The sequence below is a fragment of the Vollenhovia emeryi genome, unplaced genomic scaffold (genome assembly GCF_000949405.1).
Source record: "Vollenhovia emeryi isolate VEMERY1.0 unplaced genomic scaffold, V.emery_V1.0 DF939127.1, whole genome shotgun sequence".
Taxonomy (NCBI): Eukaryota; Metazoa; Arthropoda; class Insecta; order Hymenoptera; family Formicidae; genus Vollenhovia; species Vollenhovia emeryi.
In genome coordinates, this window is record NW_011967239.1 from 3,509,709 (window position 1) to 3,526,933 (window position 17,225).

General features: G+C 44.8%; 1 protein-coding gene across 5 annotated transcripts in view; it reads right to left on the bottom strand.

The window, feature by feature from the left end:
* LOC105568913 (SH3 and multiple ankyrin repeat domains protein 1) overlaps positions 1 to 17,225 on the bottom strand; it is a 79,658-nt gene that overhangs the window by 22,185 nt on the left and 40,248 nt on the right. Inside the window, exon 1 of one of the 5 annotated variants that reach the window (XM_012024988.1) lies at positions 15,871 to 16,576. The exons of the other annotated variants lie outside the window; for them this stretch is intronic. The gene's annotated coding sequence lies outside the window, so the exon portion shown is untranslated. Of the gene's footprint in view, positions 1 to 15,870; positions 16,577 to 17,225 lie in introns of those variants that run through there. 5 annotated transcript variants of the gene reach the window in all.

Sequence of the window (17,225 nt, forward strand, 5' to 3'; positions counted from 1 at the left end):
AGGCCGGCCTACCGCCCAATTCGAGCGCGTGGCGAGATGTGCGCATAGCAATATCGATCGCCGGGCGGTCACATCTTGCCACGCGCTCGAAGTGGGCGGTAGGCCGGCCTAAGACAACGATTTTTAATAATTAATTACTCGTTAACTATTACGAAAATTGCAAAATGGTACAGGACTTTTCCGTTCATCTCGATCCGTTCTACCTTCTCAAAAATTTTGTCGGATATGGAAAGACTCACCCTGTATATATTGTTTAATGTGTGTGTGTACATCCTTTTTAAATAATTATATTTAAAAGATGTACAATTATGAAATATAATTGTATATTCTTAGCAGGTATTCATCTTTGTAAAAAGATGTTCGTATTGCATGTGATTGCGATTTTCACGTGTATACTAGAAAATTTTCTTAGGCCAATATCTTTGGTATTCATAGGCAGGACGAATAACGCAGCGACCTACTCTTTGCCCATGAATACCAAACGAGTACCGGGGAAAATCAATTCCCGATTGCATTAATAGTATTTACGACGTTCGACGACACCGGCAGAGCGCTCTTTCTCGTGGTATTATAATATTTAGCAGGTAACGATTCGAGATAGGCGAAAAGCGACGCCGAGGAACAACACGCGTGCCACGCATATCCGAGAACCGCGAATTATCACCGTGTACCTACACCGCTTATGCCACGTGAAAGATCGGCGACGATGCGAAAGAAGACAGCCAAGCCAACCCGACAATCATGGCAACAATAGCCAAGAGTGCAACACGTGCCAAATTAAAGGTTTCGTACGGGGGAAAAAAAAGAGTCCCCGTACCCCGCCGTACCGATGGGCGAGAAGGTGTGGTCGACTATGGGAAAACCACAAATGCGAGAGAAAAAAAAGGCAGCTGACGAGCGAGAAAACGGATGTGAACATTTAGCGACAGATGCTCCAACGTTTTTTTTTTTCTTCTCTTATGTCATAGAGAGCATCAACCTAAACGCACTCGCGATACAATGTAGGACGACATAAAGTGTCCTACGAAAAAGACATCGTTATCTCGTATCGCAACGAAGATTCTTGAAGTATTTCTCCAATAACTTATATCTGCAACTATGTCGTTCGTCGAAAAGATTTTTTAGATATAGCCGAGCACTTGACCGAAATAAACGGCGCGTACATTCTAGGTCGGGCTGTAGTAAAGCGGCTGGTTCCGTCATATTTAAGGGTTTCCCCTCCGGTCGCATTCAATATGCTTTTCTCAAGGTTCGCATTTACGAGTAATATAACGTCCTCGTTTCGCTCTTCATTCGCTAAGCCGACTCAATGATGCGTCCGTGACACGCTCGTCAGTGGTTTCCTTCGTCGCGCAAAGCTCCATCGCGGTTGGGACGTCGTTAGAATTGAGGTTTGCAACGCGTATGAATAAAGAGATAGAAATGAAGAAGCGACCTTGCGTCAGATTCAGTAAAGCTCGTATACTTCAACAGGCTTTCTTTTCACATCAGATATCTTAATAATTTTCGTCATTACTTTTCTCTTATTTCCATCTGTTTATGTGACCCGTCGAAAAATAGTTTTTCATATCTGCTATCAGATGACATGCAACGTGTATTCGCGGAGACAAATGGTACAGATAAAATAAGTAAAATTAAAGAAAGGATTTTGGGGAAAATCGAGATTTGCACCTTACTTGATTTATCGAGCAATGCGTAAAATTCAACTTGCCTAATTGGCGTAAATTGAGTAAGACGAGACGCATAATTTCACGGGGGGGATAAGGAAGGAAGTTGAGACGCAGGGACGCAAGCATTGTTCGTGCGGGCGACGCTCGCGAGCGATTCGCCTCCGTTACTCACGACACTCTGGATAAAAATGAAGCAGTCCTGCCAAACCGGCGCTCCTACTCTAATTAGTGCCGCGGTAATTGCTTCATAAAGTTCCAAGAGGCGGCATAATCGCACCATAGCGAAACGTGCCTCGAGTTTCTTCGATTACGAGGGGAACGAGTGAGAGGCAAGGTCGCAGGAACCGAGAGCGGAAAAAGTCAATGATCAACGATTAAAGTAGAATCGAGTAGAATTGATTACCATTATCATCCTGCCTCGCTCGTAACGTTTTGCGACGATACTCGGGAGCCATAAAGAATCAAGCCCTTTGAGAGGCGAGGTCTCGCAGACTTGATCGCTCCTCCCAATAAATTTTCTCATCCAAACAATTTCTGCGCGTTCTCGAAGGGAACTTGCCGACTTTCTCGCAAATATCATCTACGCGCGATCTGTCAATCTCTAAGGAAGGTACGCTTTAGCGAAGATACAGATTCGATCTCCTCGAAAAGAGACAGTTGCTTGACGTAGAGTGGACGTAGAGCTCTTTAGGGACCAGCTCCTGCGGTCCGCGTTGAGATCCCATCGAATACCCTCGAGAATGGCGAAGGAAAAATACCCTTGACATAGCTCGGGCGCATTTTTCCACTCTTCCCTTCTGACACGAGCACGCGCGTGCCGCGACCTAGGCGAGGTATGCACGAGAAAGAGGGTCGCCGCGTTAAACGGCGGGACCCTTTTGTACGGCCCTGTATGGGAGAATAATGGCCGAACCGTGTCTCAATCGTGCTTTATGGGATGTAATTGCGGTCTGGCGAGGGGGGGCCACAGCCTCGCCGATGTTTAAGCTCGGCCTGGCCAGCGCCCGCGTTCGCTCGCTCGCACACGAGCGGCCGCGGCGACGAGCAAGGCGGATAGGAGCGTTACGGTTTTAACCTTCGCAACGAAGCACGAAACGAGTTTTCGTCTTCTTGGGGCGCGCCTTCGCCTTCGCGCCAGCGATCTCTGCTCGCTCTTGCGACCGATCGTCATCGTCTCGTCGTTCGACTCCGCGAATCTCTTCTCTTCGCGGCTGACAACCACGCGGAATGAAACCCAAAGATTTTTTTTCCCGCGCACCGGCGCGAGCGAGTTTTATGAGAACTCCATTCGCGGGAATCTCTCGCGGAGTAGTGGAGCAAAACCGGATCCCATCGGGGTCCACGTTTGTTCTAGTGAAAAGTACCGCGAAAAGAGTTAATATATTCCAAGTAAAAGGCGTTCCGATTAAAATCTTATATCATTTGGCTTCGCTCGTTCCTCCATTTCTCACGGAAGTGGGTCTTGACTCATCCGGCAATAAATACCTGGCGAATTTGATCCATCCACGGGATCGTACTCCACTTTCCCCCGAGAGACAATCAGTGTATACATCTGTCGATCCGCGCGACACGACGACGATAACTTACGATCCGTCCGCGCGAAAAAAGGTGGTGGGCGGCGAAAGGGGGAAACGAAAAGAGGGAGCGAATGGGAGAGGGTGGAGGACGGGAGACACAAAGGCGAGTGGAATCATCCAGAGTGCACACAGCATCGGCGTTAAAGAGGAAATACGACCCATAAAATTTCGATCTACGCGACGGAGAAAAAGAGAGGAGGAAACGGGGGAGGGGAGGGGGGGGGGCCGTGGCGGAATACGAAATCAAATTGCCGGGGCGCGTCGAAAAAAGCAGTCATCGAGACTTTAATAGCGGTTCTTTCGACATCCGCTGGCCTACACGACCCGCGCATCGCGTAAGGGATTCGAGTAAACGTTCGACCGCGAGCTCTGTGATCGCGCGTAGCTGAAAGTGAAACAAAATCCCCGTGATATTAGGCACTTCTGAAAACTCGTGATAAATCTCGTCGATCGAAATGATCGATCTATTCTCTAAGCGCCGCGATATTTTTCTTAAACGGTACTCGACACTGTCGATATGAATTTCGCTGCTATTATAATAATATTAATTAGCACAGCTATCGCAATCCCAGATTTTAATCGCAAGGAAAAACTTTTGTACGACCATTGATCATCGAGATTGAAGATGCCGGTCGATCTGACAGTGCGCGATAAGGCCGCCGTTTAATTTGAAACGATCCTACGGCTCAACAATGCAAAGGCATTCTGCGAAGCGCAAATATTTATCTGGAAGTTTATTCAAGCATCTTCTCCCGCGTCCATCAAGCTGACTCACACCATTATCGCAAAAGCGATCGACGCACTACCATGCCGCATTGAGATCCCGCGATACCGAGCCCATAAGCCACGTGGATTTAACTTAACTTTTGAACAAAGGTTAATGACTAATCTCGATAAGATAAGCCTCTCGGAAAATTTAACGAGCGATTTCTTAACAATTATCGACGTTAATGTTAGCCGCCGGCTAATTGAATATCTTGATAACGCGCCGATTCTCTTTCGCGTACTTCGAAAACACGTTGATACATTTGTTCTTACCCGCGTCATCGAAACGTTTCATTGTTCTCCGTTCTCGAAAATTAAACAGCAAATGCACACACGGAAGGACCGGCTATAAGGCAAAAATAACTAAAGCTAAAATGTTGCCGTATAAATAGTGGGGGCATCTACGTTGTTTTGTGTTGCAACATTCACTAACAGCGAATTCGGTTGGTTGCACTAGTGCGCACTGAGTGCGCACTAGGCCTTGTTTCCAGTCAATTGTTATATTTAAAGATCATCTTAAATACCTCTTGCAATATTTCTTACCCAGACAAATGGTCTGTACAACGTTTACACGGATCACTGTTTGACTAAATACTGTTTGAACGTGTATTGAAGACAAAGTTAGACATAAGAACTGGCTATAAACAGGCCTTAGTGTGCACTAGTGCAAGCAACCGAATTCGTTATAAGTTTGCTGCACAAGGCGCACGTGGTTGTCTCCACTACTTATGGATATGACAACCACAGATATAGCTGTCCTAAATATTACTATTATATTTATTGGGGTTGTGCCAACCCTAATTAGACATAACCGTATCGGTCTCTCCGTGCATGGGTAACCTTGTGCGCTACAATATAAAGATACGGACATTAATGTCGTTTAATTCTTATTCAATATGCGACAGGCTTTAGAGTATACTGGAAATTATTAGAAGTATTACTAGACTTTCGAAAGAGGAACTCGCTTTTCTCAATCTGGGAAATCTCGATAAAGCTTCGACTTACAAAAGTTAAGCGAACGAGATACCGCGTCTTTAATACACTGAATGTAAGAGACCGATAAAAGTCTGCGCAAATTATACGTAAGGAGCTTTCGATACATCTGATTTGTCACCGGAAAATGAAGCGAGAAGACGGCGAAGAAATGAGCGAACCGTTCGATCGGAAGAGCGAGCGAAAAAATAAGAGGTGGAAAGGGAGGATCTATTCTTCCGGGAAGATCACTGTGGAACCGACGAGAAAGTCTTTAGGCACCTTTATTGATTCTTAAGTCCGTCGTCGCTTTTTGTCTCACGTCAAACTGGTTATTAGAACTGGTTCCGGTTTCGTCACCGGTCGCTATTATTGGCGCTTAACAGCGATTATCGCGTCCTTTCCTTGAATCACGTTGCAAAAAGGACGCTTTAATTTCTTAACCACGTAAAAATCGCCTTTTTATTATTATTAGCGTGGAGTAAAAAGCGAGGCTCCGCGACGCTGAGATCTCAAAATACGACGATCGTATCGCGGCGCTTATCAATACGCACTTTACGCGGATGCCTTTCGCGTCGATTAAAATTTTTCCGATGTTCATTTGCGTGCGCGATAAATTCTACCGAGTTGCTACAGACGTTCATTAGTCGATGTAATTGGAAAAAAAGCAGAAGATCAAATGGTCGGATTATTCCAATGATTAACGACGGCAATGTACAAGTAAAAACGACGCGAGCTGACGTGACATAACGCGCGTCATTGATGAAGTCATGTAAATTGACACCCTTTGAGAACGGAGTCAACGTATCGCACGCTTTCACTGTCCCGAATAAGGATTCGAGAGAACAAGGATTCCTCTCGCCCGTCTTACTACAACGATACTTTATGGGTGTCGTATTCATTAATTCATCACGCAGGATAATTAGCATTCGTTATCTTCGAGTTACGACAGCAATTTCGAATGCTCCGAAAACGTTTCTTCTTAATCCGTGTAAAAATAACATGCCCGCGGGCGTCGTTCGCGCGTTACGGCACGACGAAAAAAAGAAAACCGTCAGGAATGAACTTACAGGTAAGATTAACGTGACGTCGCATTTTCGTCTCGAGACCGCGCCGCCATATTCACCGTCGAATCGAGTTTCGTCAAGTAACTCAATTTTCTAGATCGCAGAATCGAGTCAGCGTCGTTCCACCCGGTAATTGGCAATCAATTCCGGAGGCCGACGGGCTCCACGTGGCGGCGACGATATTTCGATCACTAACGGCTAGGTATGAAGCGTGTTTTATTAGGCAAATTACACTTTCTGCAAGTCATAACTTTATCGCGTTGCGCAACAGCGATAAATTGTCGCGGGTTAATTCTTGAGGCGGCGCATGAATAAAATATGCGGAGTAAAATCTCGCGTATTCTACCCTCGAATTAATAGCCGTCCCTTTTTGCATCGAGATAATGAAGGTACGGCTGCGATTACCATTTCAAAGTTAAGAGTGTTTAGCTTAAATTGACGACACGGAAAATAAATTAAGTCGCCCGGTATCTCTTTTATCTCTGCTACCTGGACCTTATACATATACAACGTAACAGGCACGAAATAAAGATCGCCGCCCGACAAATTGCCGCACGCGATAAGGTTTTTGTGCCACCGTGTAGCCACTACGCTATTCGGCGCGACTCGGGGTGAATTATAGGGCGATTATCGGACTCGTTTCGTGCCGCGCGGATACGTTTCCGTTCTACGGCGTGGCAAAGGGCGGCACTCCCGTCCGGTAAAGGGACCAAAATTCCCACCGCCTCCGCGGAAATGGATGGATCTCGATTTTAATCAACCGTTAACTACATCGTTAGCGGCAATTCGTACATAACTTGGAAACGCGCGCCCGGTCCCGCGGCGCGCGTACACACGCTCCGCGGAGAGAGGTGTCGGCTAATCAAACTGGAAATTACACCGACAAACTGCGCGCGAGAGCCGCGCTTCGCCGCTTCTGGATGCGGAAAGTCGGCCGAGCAACTCGCAAATTGGCGGATATTGGCAGCCGGCGCGAAGCGTTTGGCAGAGAATTTTTGTCAATTAACGCCGGGAAGTTCGTTACCCGGCGTGGAATGTCGGCGCGACTTCCACGGGTTCTCGCCGCGTCGTTTCCGCGCCGCGGTCTTGTAGCAAAATTATTTTTTCAGCCCAGACAAAAGCGAAATGCAGCGCGAACGATCTGGCTTGTAGAACACTGCACCGAATCGACAAAGAACAGACTCTTGCCGTTACGTTTATCGGGAAAAGATTACAGCAAACACACAAGAATCGGCAAGTGCCGAGATAATCGCTGAAAAATGTAGCGTTCCCTTTGCACATAGCGCATTGTTTGGCGGATTCGACAATGAAGACGCAGCGAACGGGACGAAAACCGCACGGCGATGCGTCTTATCGCGAAAGCAATTTGTGCGAAATCATTCGTCGTGGAACTCTACCGATTTATTTTCCACGGGGCCCCGATACGAGATAACGCGTGGAAAAAAGGCGCGTGCGACGTATCGATTGCCGTTTGGCATAATTAATTGTGGCGATTCTATGACGAATGACGAGTCTCCACGCGGCCTACGACGGAGAGGAGGACGTGGATCGAGATCTGACGCGGAGAGATTTATTTCTGTGGTACGACTCGATGTCGCTGCGGCATCCGGAGAATCGCATTTGTATAGACTATTTATAGCGACGGGGTATTTGTCTCGATAGAGGCCTGAACGCGATGCAGTGGATCAATCTTGCAACGGAGCGGGATCGACGTGTGTACACGCGAATCAAGGTCTCGAAATCATTGAGTCCCGACGAAAAGTCACGGTAATTTCAAAACCATTTCGGTGATGCGATACGACTAAACGTTTATGTGCTTTTCGCGTTTCTTTAAATTTCATCTCGTAGCGATGCAAAATATATAAATCAATTTTTAGAGAGAGGGAGAGAGAGAGAAAACGATATCTACGTTTAGAAGAGAAACATTGGCACGGAGAACACAACGCACATATATCCAATTCGGAAAACTGAAGAATGTCTTCCAATACCGCGACAATTATTCTTTCATGAATAACGCTTGTTGCTTTGCACCGCGCTTGCAGTCAATTTAATCTCACGCAACATAAAAATAGACCCGAATCGATACTTCACCTCGCAGGAATATTGGAATATGTCGTGTGATGCGTCGTCACATTATGCAAAAGGTAACATAAAAAGCAAATGATGTACCTATAAAATGCAATTAATATCATAAATTAACCGATATCGCTGTAACGAATAATCCAATAATTTATCAAATATCATAAGACACTGTTTGCACTGATTAGAGTTCGTTAAAATTTTCACAGCTCTCATTGCTCATTAATCGTGTCAGTACTGTCCATTTTTTTAATTTCAGTAATGATATTTAATCAACTGAATCAAGCTTTTTAAAATCGTATCCCGGCAAAGCAAGCGAGCTGACAAACACGAGCGAGGATATTGCTTTAATGAGAATGACACCGCCGTACAAATGACATTGTTCATTTGCGTTTGTTCGCGTCTGCTTGCTTCATCTCGATCCAATTATATACAGGGTGAGTTCTTAACGTGAGGCTGCAAAATATCTGGAAACATAAGCATTGTACGAAAAAATGTTCCAAATAAACCCTCAATATTTTCGAGGGGGTAATTCCATCCCGCAAAAGTTAGCCGCCTAGGGGAGATGGGGGCGGGGGATGATAACTTTGAAATCTTAAATGGGAACCCCTATTGTTTATTATACTATCTTATTCCACTTATTAATATGAACAACTTTTGTCGGAAACATTTTTTCCTTTGCCTAATACATTCGGAGATGTTCAAGAGCAAATTGATAACTTTTCCAATATTTAGCTTATGATATCTCGATAACTGTTTGTCGGGAGGAAAAATAGTACGGGACTTTTTCCATTTGATTTGGTTTGAGAAATACGCTGTTGCAATAGTGCTCCAATTATTGAAAATTTTTGTCTATCGTAACATACCCAAAATTTACACACAATGCTTATTTTTCCAGATATTTTGCAGTCTCAAGTGAAAACTCACCCTGTATACACCTATTATAGATTTAATTTTCTCTTTGCGTACTATTATTTTGGCTCCTATTTTTTTCAACTATCCATCGAACTAGAATTCATAAAAAAAGTATATATGCACGTGACTTATAAATGTATGTGTGTTAAGCTCGGATCTGTCGGTTCACTAAGCTTAATTGACTATGCGGATCAGTCGTCCCTGCGAAATCATCGCTGTTCAATAACTATGTAGGTTACGCAGTTGTCAAGCAAGATTGACAGGATGTCTTATGACTGACCGTAATACGAGCGACCGACTTTGGGACGAAAAATTAACTTTTGTGTCACTGAAATATCCACACTGAAAAAAATTTCTGGTTGAATATGGACGAATCAGTTATTGTCGAGTTAATAAATGACTAAATACCCAGAAATTTCAGGCCAATTAATTATTTGATACCCTGCTAGATAATCCTTATTGCAGATTCCACGGGATTTTATTCAGAATAAATTTCAGATTGAAAGCCTACCGCTAAAGCGTCTGCTGCTTTACATCGAGAAATAATTGCGGAGAAATAGTGTCGCGAATTCCGGAAGATCCAATAGATCGACCACGCAGCTAAACACGCGAGGAGATAGCAGAACGACGATTTAGCAGACCGACGTATCGATTCTACGATTGGCCCTGTCTATAAGCAATGACGATTCGCCGGGCGAAACGTAAAAGGTATAAGAGCGACACACTTAACATTTTCGATGATGACGCGCGCATCTCGATTGACGTCGTGCGATTTCTTTCGGTCGTCGGTTCTGCACGCGTGTGAGATATTCCCCGTGCACACACAGTACACAAAAGACCGGGGACCAGGCAGCGGCGCGGGGCAGGTAGGGCAGAGGCGGAGGTGGAGACGTAGGTGAAGAAGGAACGCAGGGGAGGGCTACGTACAAGGAATTCATGAATACGAGATTGCACTCGAGGAGCCCCGGGTAAAAGGCTGCTGCAGTTACCGGCTACTGCCGCACAGTTAGATCCCGTCGAGACTGAAAGAAGCGACGTTATACACAAAACGAACCGAGGAACGAACCTTTCCCTCTTTTCCATTCCTTTTTCCCTAAAGGGGACGCAACTATAGACGCGCAGCTACGAATGAGAGTGAAAAATAGCGCAGCGTGTTCTTTTAATGTGTCGCTAATCGTTCGCTCTGGAGAAAGAAGCCAGTTCGCCATATATATGACGAGTTTTTGGGACTAAATTATTCAATGACGAGAGAAAGAGATGTCCGATTGTTTCTTGGACTAAAATAACACTCAAAGTTGCATTCTTTTTCTTCCTAGAAGATTATTCGTGTGTTCTAGTTTTTAACGTGTAGAGCACGTTATGCATGTTAATTAAAATGCTCGCGATCTCGCAGCGAGATCGTCATCGTGCGACGCGCGCGAGAAATGTGTATACTTAATAAACGTTTAATAAGCTCGCGCTGTTTCTTTCCTCTTTAAACAAGTCGCTACGGGCGTTTTTAGTGGGAATAGTAAATACTCGTAGCTAAATTGAATGAGCGGCAAAAATGTTAACAGGAATGAGGACGATCCGCCGCTGGCACGATCGAGCCTCGTCCGATCCGATGCTCGCGAATCGCGTATCCTCAGAAGAGTCTGCCCGGCAGGAACACCGGCAATTACGCGAAATAAGCGACAACGCTTCGGGTTCCACCGAGTTACCCAACAACAACGGTTAAAGAGCGAGATACAGAGCCGAGGAGGCTGCATCTCGCCCCTTTTCGAGGAAGCCCACGTGTCTCCGCGGATGCCTCTCGCGTGTCCGCGTCCAGTTTCCCCGCGAGGGAGATTCCGCACCTTCGATTGAGTCTCCTACGATCTCTCGATCTCCAACCGCGTAATTGGCTCCGGTGCGTTCGGCCGTCCATCCGAAAATCGCGCATCTCTCCTCGGACTCCGCCGTGGCCAACATCCCCCTCGGGGAAAAAATCGCCTGCTCCACGGTCTCTAATTTACTTGGCGGTTTTCGTAATCGTTAACTTTCTTGCCTCCCGACTTATTCGTTGAAAAATCACGCTCGTCCGGTTCCACCGAGGTCGTCCTCCACCGTACGCTGCGGAAAACCTGGCCATCGATCTCCATTCGATCTATTCTCGTACCCGGTTCACGGCATACGATCGATATAAATAGATCGACGTAGTACTCGCTCGACAACTCGCGCGCATTTGTTCCGTGTCGACGGCGGGGCGGCGCAGGATTTGTCGATCTTGACGGCAGAATCCTTCCTTCTCCCTAGTCCAACGTGTACACGCCCGGCATCATTCGTTTCCGGGTCGTGTCATTTTATTCGCGGTACGTTGTCTGGATATGCGGACATAAGCGCGCATTGCAACTTGAACTTGCTTGTGGAATCGATAAGCCACGTGCGAGGGCAACTATGTCCGTTGCTGGAAATCGATCTAATTGTCACACTCGATATAGAAAACGCACGTGTATGAAGAGCTCCTGCTATCAAAACGTTTATTTTACGGGATGTTTTAAAAAGCTCGGCAAAGAGCATCAACTCTGTGCCATATTGATTTTGTCATTCTACGTGTTATAATGAATCGACTATCAATTTAGAAAACAGTATTAGTCGTTGAGATGATAAACGGGAAGAAATATAGGCGATGTGAGCCGTCACCAGATTGAAGGTGGTCAAATTATCCACAATTTTGGTATAAAAATATATTAGAAAATATAAAACATTGCGATAAAAATTGTACGCTTCGGTAAAACTACTTAGTCTAAACATATTAAGAAGCGATGAGTCATGGTAAACGAGTGATCGTTATCGTGGAAATATGTGTCAAAATGTTAAACGGTCAACTTATATAATTTGCAGCAAGTCAGAATGGTGTGTTGGCTTGTCCATTATATGGTTTTGTTCCATCGCGCCTTCCGTTCCAAGTGTAATCGAAAGAGCGATGTAGCGGTGAAAATGACACACTATTCTGACTTGCTGCAAATTATAAGTTGACCTGCATTTAACATTTTTACATACATTTTCACGATAACGACCACTTGTTTACCATGACTCATCGCTTCTTATTAATATGTTTAGACTAAGTAGTTTTACCGAAATGTTTTGTATTTTCTAATATATTTTTATACCCCACAATTGTATTATATTAATATAATTTGACCAGCTTCAATCTGGTGACGGCTCACATCGCCTATATTTCTTCTCGTTTATCATCTCAACGACTAATATTGTTTTCTACATTTATAGTTGTTTATATCGGAGTCTTATTTGTAATTTTAATTCATAATAACTCGGTTAGAGATTGTCTTACTTTTGCCGACACTCAGAATCAACGTCTGTTAGAAAAGCGTCACTTAAAATTGTTTCAACAACACTGAAAAAAATGTCTGGTTGAATATGGCCGATTCTGCAGAATCCTACAGGAATTCTGGTAAATCCTACAGGAATTATCTGGTTCGGCCATATTCAACCAGAAATTTTTTTCAGTGAATAGATTCTTTTTTTTAACTTCCTATCCCGAGGAACTTTTGTATCGCGCGTACTAGACTTTAGGCACTTTTTCCGCGATACAAATTATCTGCCGATAAACGTAAAGAGAACATTATTACATGGTGCAGGTGCGAGAAAAATATGCGTTACAAAGTGACGACGCGCAGATAGCCCGAAGCCGCCGCGAGGAAGATGGAGAAAGAGAAAAGGAGGCGCGATCCTATCGGAAGTAAAGGATGATCCTGGTTCACACAATCGTGGATCACGGTGATCGTCTACGCCTACGAGGTCCTGCCTTCTCGATCCTGCCACGGATCCTCTGGCGCTCTGGCCAGGGTGAATTTATCCGCGGCGAGATCCTCCTGCGGGATATGCGGCGATATGCTATCGCCCTGCCAGTAATATTCGGTCTGTTCCGGTACAGTGATATCGCTGGATCATGCACATTTGCGGCGATAAGCACCGGGCGACCACGTCGCGATCTTGAAGCAATTGCATCCAGGAGCTAACTATCGCCGTTTAATAATAAGATTTTATCGAGACGCATATTGATAGCTTGAAAATATCGGAGATCGAATTAACATAAATCGTCAGCACTACATCGGATTGAAATATCAACTATTGTTAAAACTATTGTTATTGTCGTGCCGTGAGACGGGCTGCCTACATTTAAAAGAATCAAACGGGGAGACTGTAAATCTCACGTAGAATGACAGTGACGAAGGGTAGAAATTTTACTGAATGAGCAAAAACAGTCGCTTGTACTTCCTTAATCGTCCTCTTCATATCCAGTCTTTTTAAACGACTTTCGGCGAATCGTGTTAAGGGCTCCGTATCCTATTCTCGATCGACCAAGGTGAGAGAGGGTACCTACGGGACGCGAATAAACTGTAGAAAGGAGGTGGAGGTGGAGCAATTTTAACGCGAGAATCGGCCCCTTAGGCCAAGGTGATCGAAAGCGATATACACGAAAGGAGTAACGAGCTGGCGTCGTTAGCGGCACACGGTGTATTTAGAGCGTCCGGCGGGAAGGTTACAAAAAGGGTAACGAATTTCTTGGCCAACTCTCCGGTTCAAGACCTACGGAGCACGCGGCGCGTCGCCTCGACGGATCGTTAGCCCCGCCGACCGAACGGACAGACGGTGGAGATAATTTCGAAAAAGCAAAAAAAACGGTCCTCCACGTAACTCGTACACGTGCGAGGCCTCCGGGATGCCGCTTTTACAAATCGCGCGTGCGATAAGGGACATCCTGCGCATTTCTCCCGCGGAACGTACGAAATGGGGAAAAATTGTGTGGACCTTGTGAAAAATTTCAGAGAGAAAAGAGGCCCTCTCGGGAAGGAAAGGCAGTCTCTATCAATAATCCTATCGAAAACTTGTAGAAATAGATGCGACTCTCTATAAAAATGATAATAAAAGTTCAGCATCCCTTTTTTTTTATGGAAAAAGTATATGCCGTTGCGGAGAAACGTTCCGAAAGGAGGCTTAGCATATTGTAAACTGTATATAAATAAATCTTAGCTGCTAAATTTCCGCAGAGTTATTCTTGAAAGGGGGTTCTTGTCTGCAGGACGACGGTCGGCACTACTGCGGTGCCGTCCGCAGGAACGCAACGCGGCAATCGATGTGGGTTCAACGGTTTCGTTAACCTCCCGGCGAAAACGAAAGTCACCGTGTACGGCAACGTCAGAGAGACACAGCAGCAACATTAGCAGGCAGCGCTGCATCGCGATGGTCGGGACGGTCTCTCGCTGGAGGAGGTCGACAGCATGGCGCGCGCGACCTCGATCGAGGACACTCGCCCGGCCGGAGGATCGCGGATATCCTTTCGAGCTTTCGTATTACATCAAAACGCATTATGATGCAAAGCGCGGCGTAACGTCGCGCGCGCTAAAAAGGCGCATTGTGGCGCATTTCGACGCGCCAAGATCAATCTCCCTCGGGTCTTACGCTATTAGTAATTGTATGCAGCGACGTACCTTCGCTGGAAATATTTGCGGTCTCGCTCAACTGTCACACCTGAGTGAACCACACTCGCAAACATGATTTCCGAATCGAGCGGCTAGGCGTTCCGAACATACGCTTTCTGATATTTCGTTCAAACGCGGGAAGCGTGACAATTTGCCGAGTATCATTCTGCAAGTCATAAAAATATCGAGAACTGCAGACCGCGCATACGGCGCGCAGCCGCTCGATTTGTCACAAATCGTGCATGCAATCGCGTGTCACGATTGCTTTCGCTGACGTTTTCGCACACGAGCAGAAACAATTCCCGATGCGCGCGCTCCAAATGAATGAAGCTCAGACGCGACGAGAATAATCGGAACAAATCGTAAGGGAAGATATGTAGAGAAACGCATGTCGTAATTGTCGCGCGAACAGTTTGCAATTTGCTGTTCAAAGTTTGGCCTTCCCCAAATTTACCGTCTAGTTCAATTGTCGGCATCGCGCGTAATAACATCAGAGAGCAACAATCGTGATATAAACTATTATCGTGCAGAAACCAATAGTTAAAGACAATCACGTTGCTAAACTGTCTCGACAAACTAGTGTACAAGCATGCTAGTCGATACTTTACGAAGTCTATATCATGTGAGCAACCTAAAACTAGTCCGCCTGATCTCCCCATTCTGTATTACAGATAAATCGTAGTGTTCGCTTTGAGAGATTCGCACAGACCGTGAGGACGCGATTCGAGAAAATTAAATACAATCCTAAATTATCAAATCAGTACACATTTCTTATAGATGCTCAGCTTCAAAGAAACTAAATGCCCGTTTCATTATTCAATTCACAAACACTTAACGCATATTAAACGGCAAGTAGCCGAAAAGAGAAGATGGGAAAATTGCAGATTAACTGTCGCTACGTAATCGTAGCTTGTTAGCAAATGAATAAAAATATAATCACTTTATATAACTCTACTACCATAACCGGATTGTATAACAAATGTGCAACGTGACAGCGCTTTACTGCAACTTTCTCTGCAAGTTTGCTAAACCAAAAATTAATAACTCGTCGTTGTACGCGGGTAGAAAAAAATGCAAGTCCATTCGTAAGGAAATATGACACGAGCAACGGCTAAAAAAGGTTAATAATTTATAGAACATATATCGGTGTTAATGAAATAAATTCTGTTGAACATCTTAAAGCTGAAAAAGCGGCGTTGCTTCCGCGTGAATAATGACAAATGTATATACGTAACGCTGAAATCGCCGTAGGATTCTCTCATTTCGCCATGCAAATCGGCAAATACAAAAGGGGGAGTGAAACCGATCGACGAGGAACGAAAGGCGTGGTCGCATGCTATTAGTAATAGTGAAGACGTACCCTGTACCAAGTGGCCACCTGCGAGACGCTCGAAAGGGGTGGAGAAGCGGTGGTGGCGGTTTATCCGTAACACAACCGGAAGTGGAGGGTGATGAGGGCCCGAGAAAGGGCGCGTTTTGTATTCGCGTGGCAATTGCAATATTCGTTTGTTCGTTCGTACGAAGGGGGGTGGTACGCGCGTTCGTAGATAGGGCCCCACAACACGAGACGATAGTAGCACAGGTGTGGCGGTTGGTGGTTGGTGGCGGGTGTAGAGTGTATTTCGCCCCCGTGCAAGGTGAGGCAAAAGCAAAAACAACAACAACAACAACACCACAGGTCAGAAAATACACGGATCATTGGCGATCACGCGCATCGCGAGACAAATATACGTATATATAAATCTATACACATGAATAATTTACGTATGAATAATACAGGTGCACCTACATATCGTAAGGCGCTGTCCCAGGATGAGTTGGACGTAATCGCATCGCCAACATTCCTCTCCTCTTACAATGTGGTTTGTAATACGATAATAATAATGTAGCGTACGCTAATACATTTAATTCGGGAGATTATCGACCAATTCATCCTGAATGCAGCGCAGAAATATTTCAATGAGTAGAGACGGAACAAAAAGTAAAACATAGAGTACAAATGAAACTCTGGGAAGATACTGGGACAGGATTGAGCCGGTACCAGTACATGTTCTCTCTCCTTTTATATACACTGGTCAAAAAAATTAACGCAACAAGAAATTTACATCAAAATTTGGCGAATTTCAAATAAGCGTAACTTCGCGAAAACTGGTCGAATTGAAAAGTTTTTTTTTTCATTTTATAGGGCAAAGTCTCTGCTTTAAGAAGCTCTTATTGGAATTTGCATTCACTCTTCCCATTTCCCGGAACTTTCTCAAAATCATGACCATGTTTCTTCTCTAAAAAATTGCACACTTTGACGCACTGTGTGGAGTGTAGTAATTTTTCTTCGCCAGTTCTGTTTACGGTATCAAAAAGTGTATACTTTTCTCTTCAATTTAAAAAAAAAAGAAGTTCCTACGATTTTTTTTCGCCAAATCACAGCTCATTGAAATAACCCTTGTGTTTTCGACATTACCGACGATATCTCCGTTAAAACTCATCGTAGCAAGATCGTTTTTGTTTTAAATTAAAGCTTGCACTCTCAGCTTCAAAACTAGTCACCAGATTTTTCCTCGAATGCATCTGCGCTGCTGTAGCTTTTAAAATGTAAGGACATGTTTTTACCTAAAAACTAACCAACTTTGGCCAGGTGCCCGGGCGTAGGAAATTTTTCCTCGCTAATTCTGCTCGAAGCATCAAAAAGTGTGTACTTTTCCCTTCAATTTAAAAAAA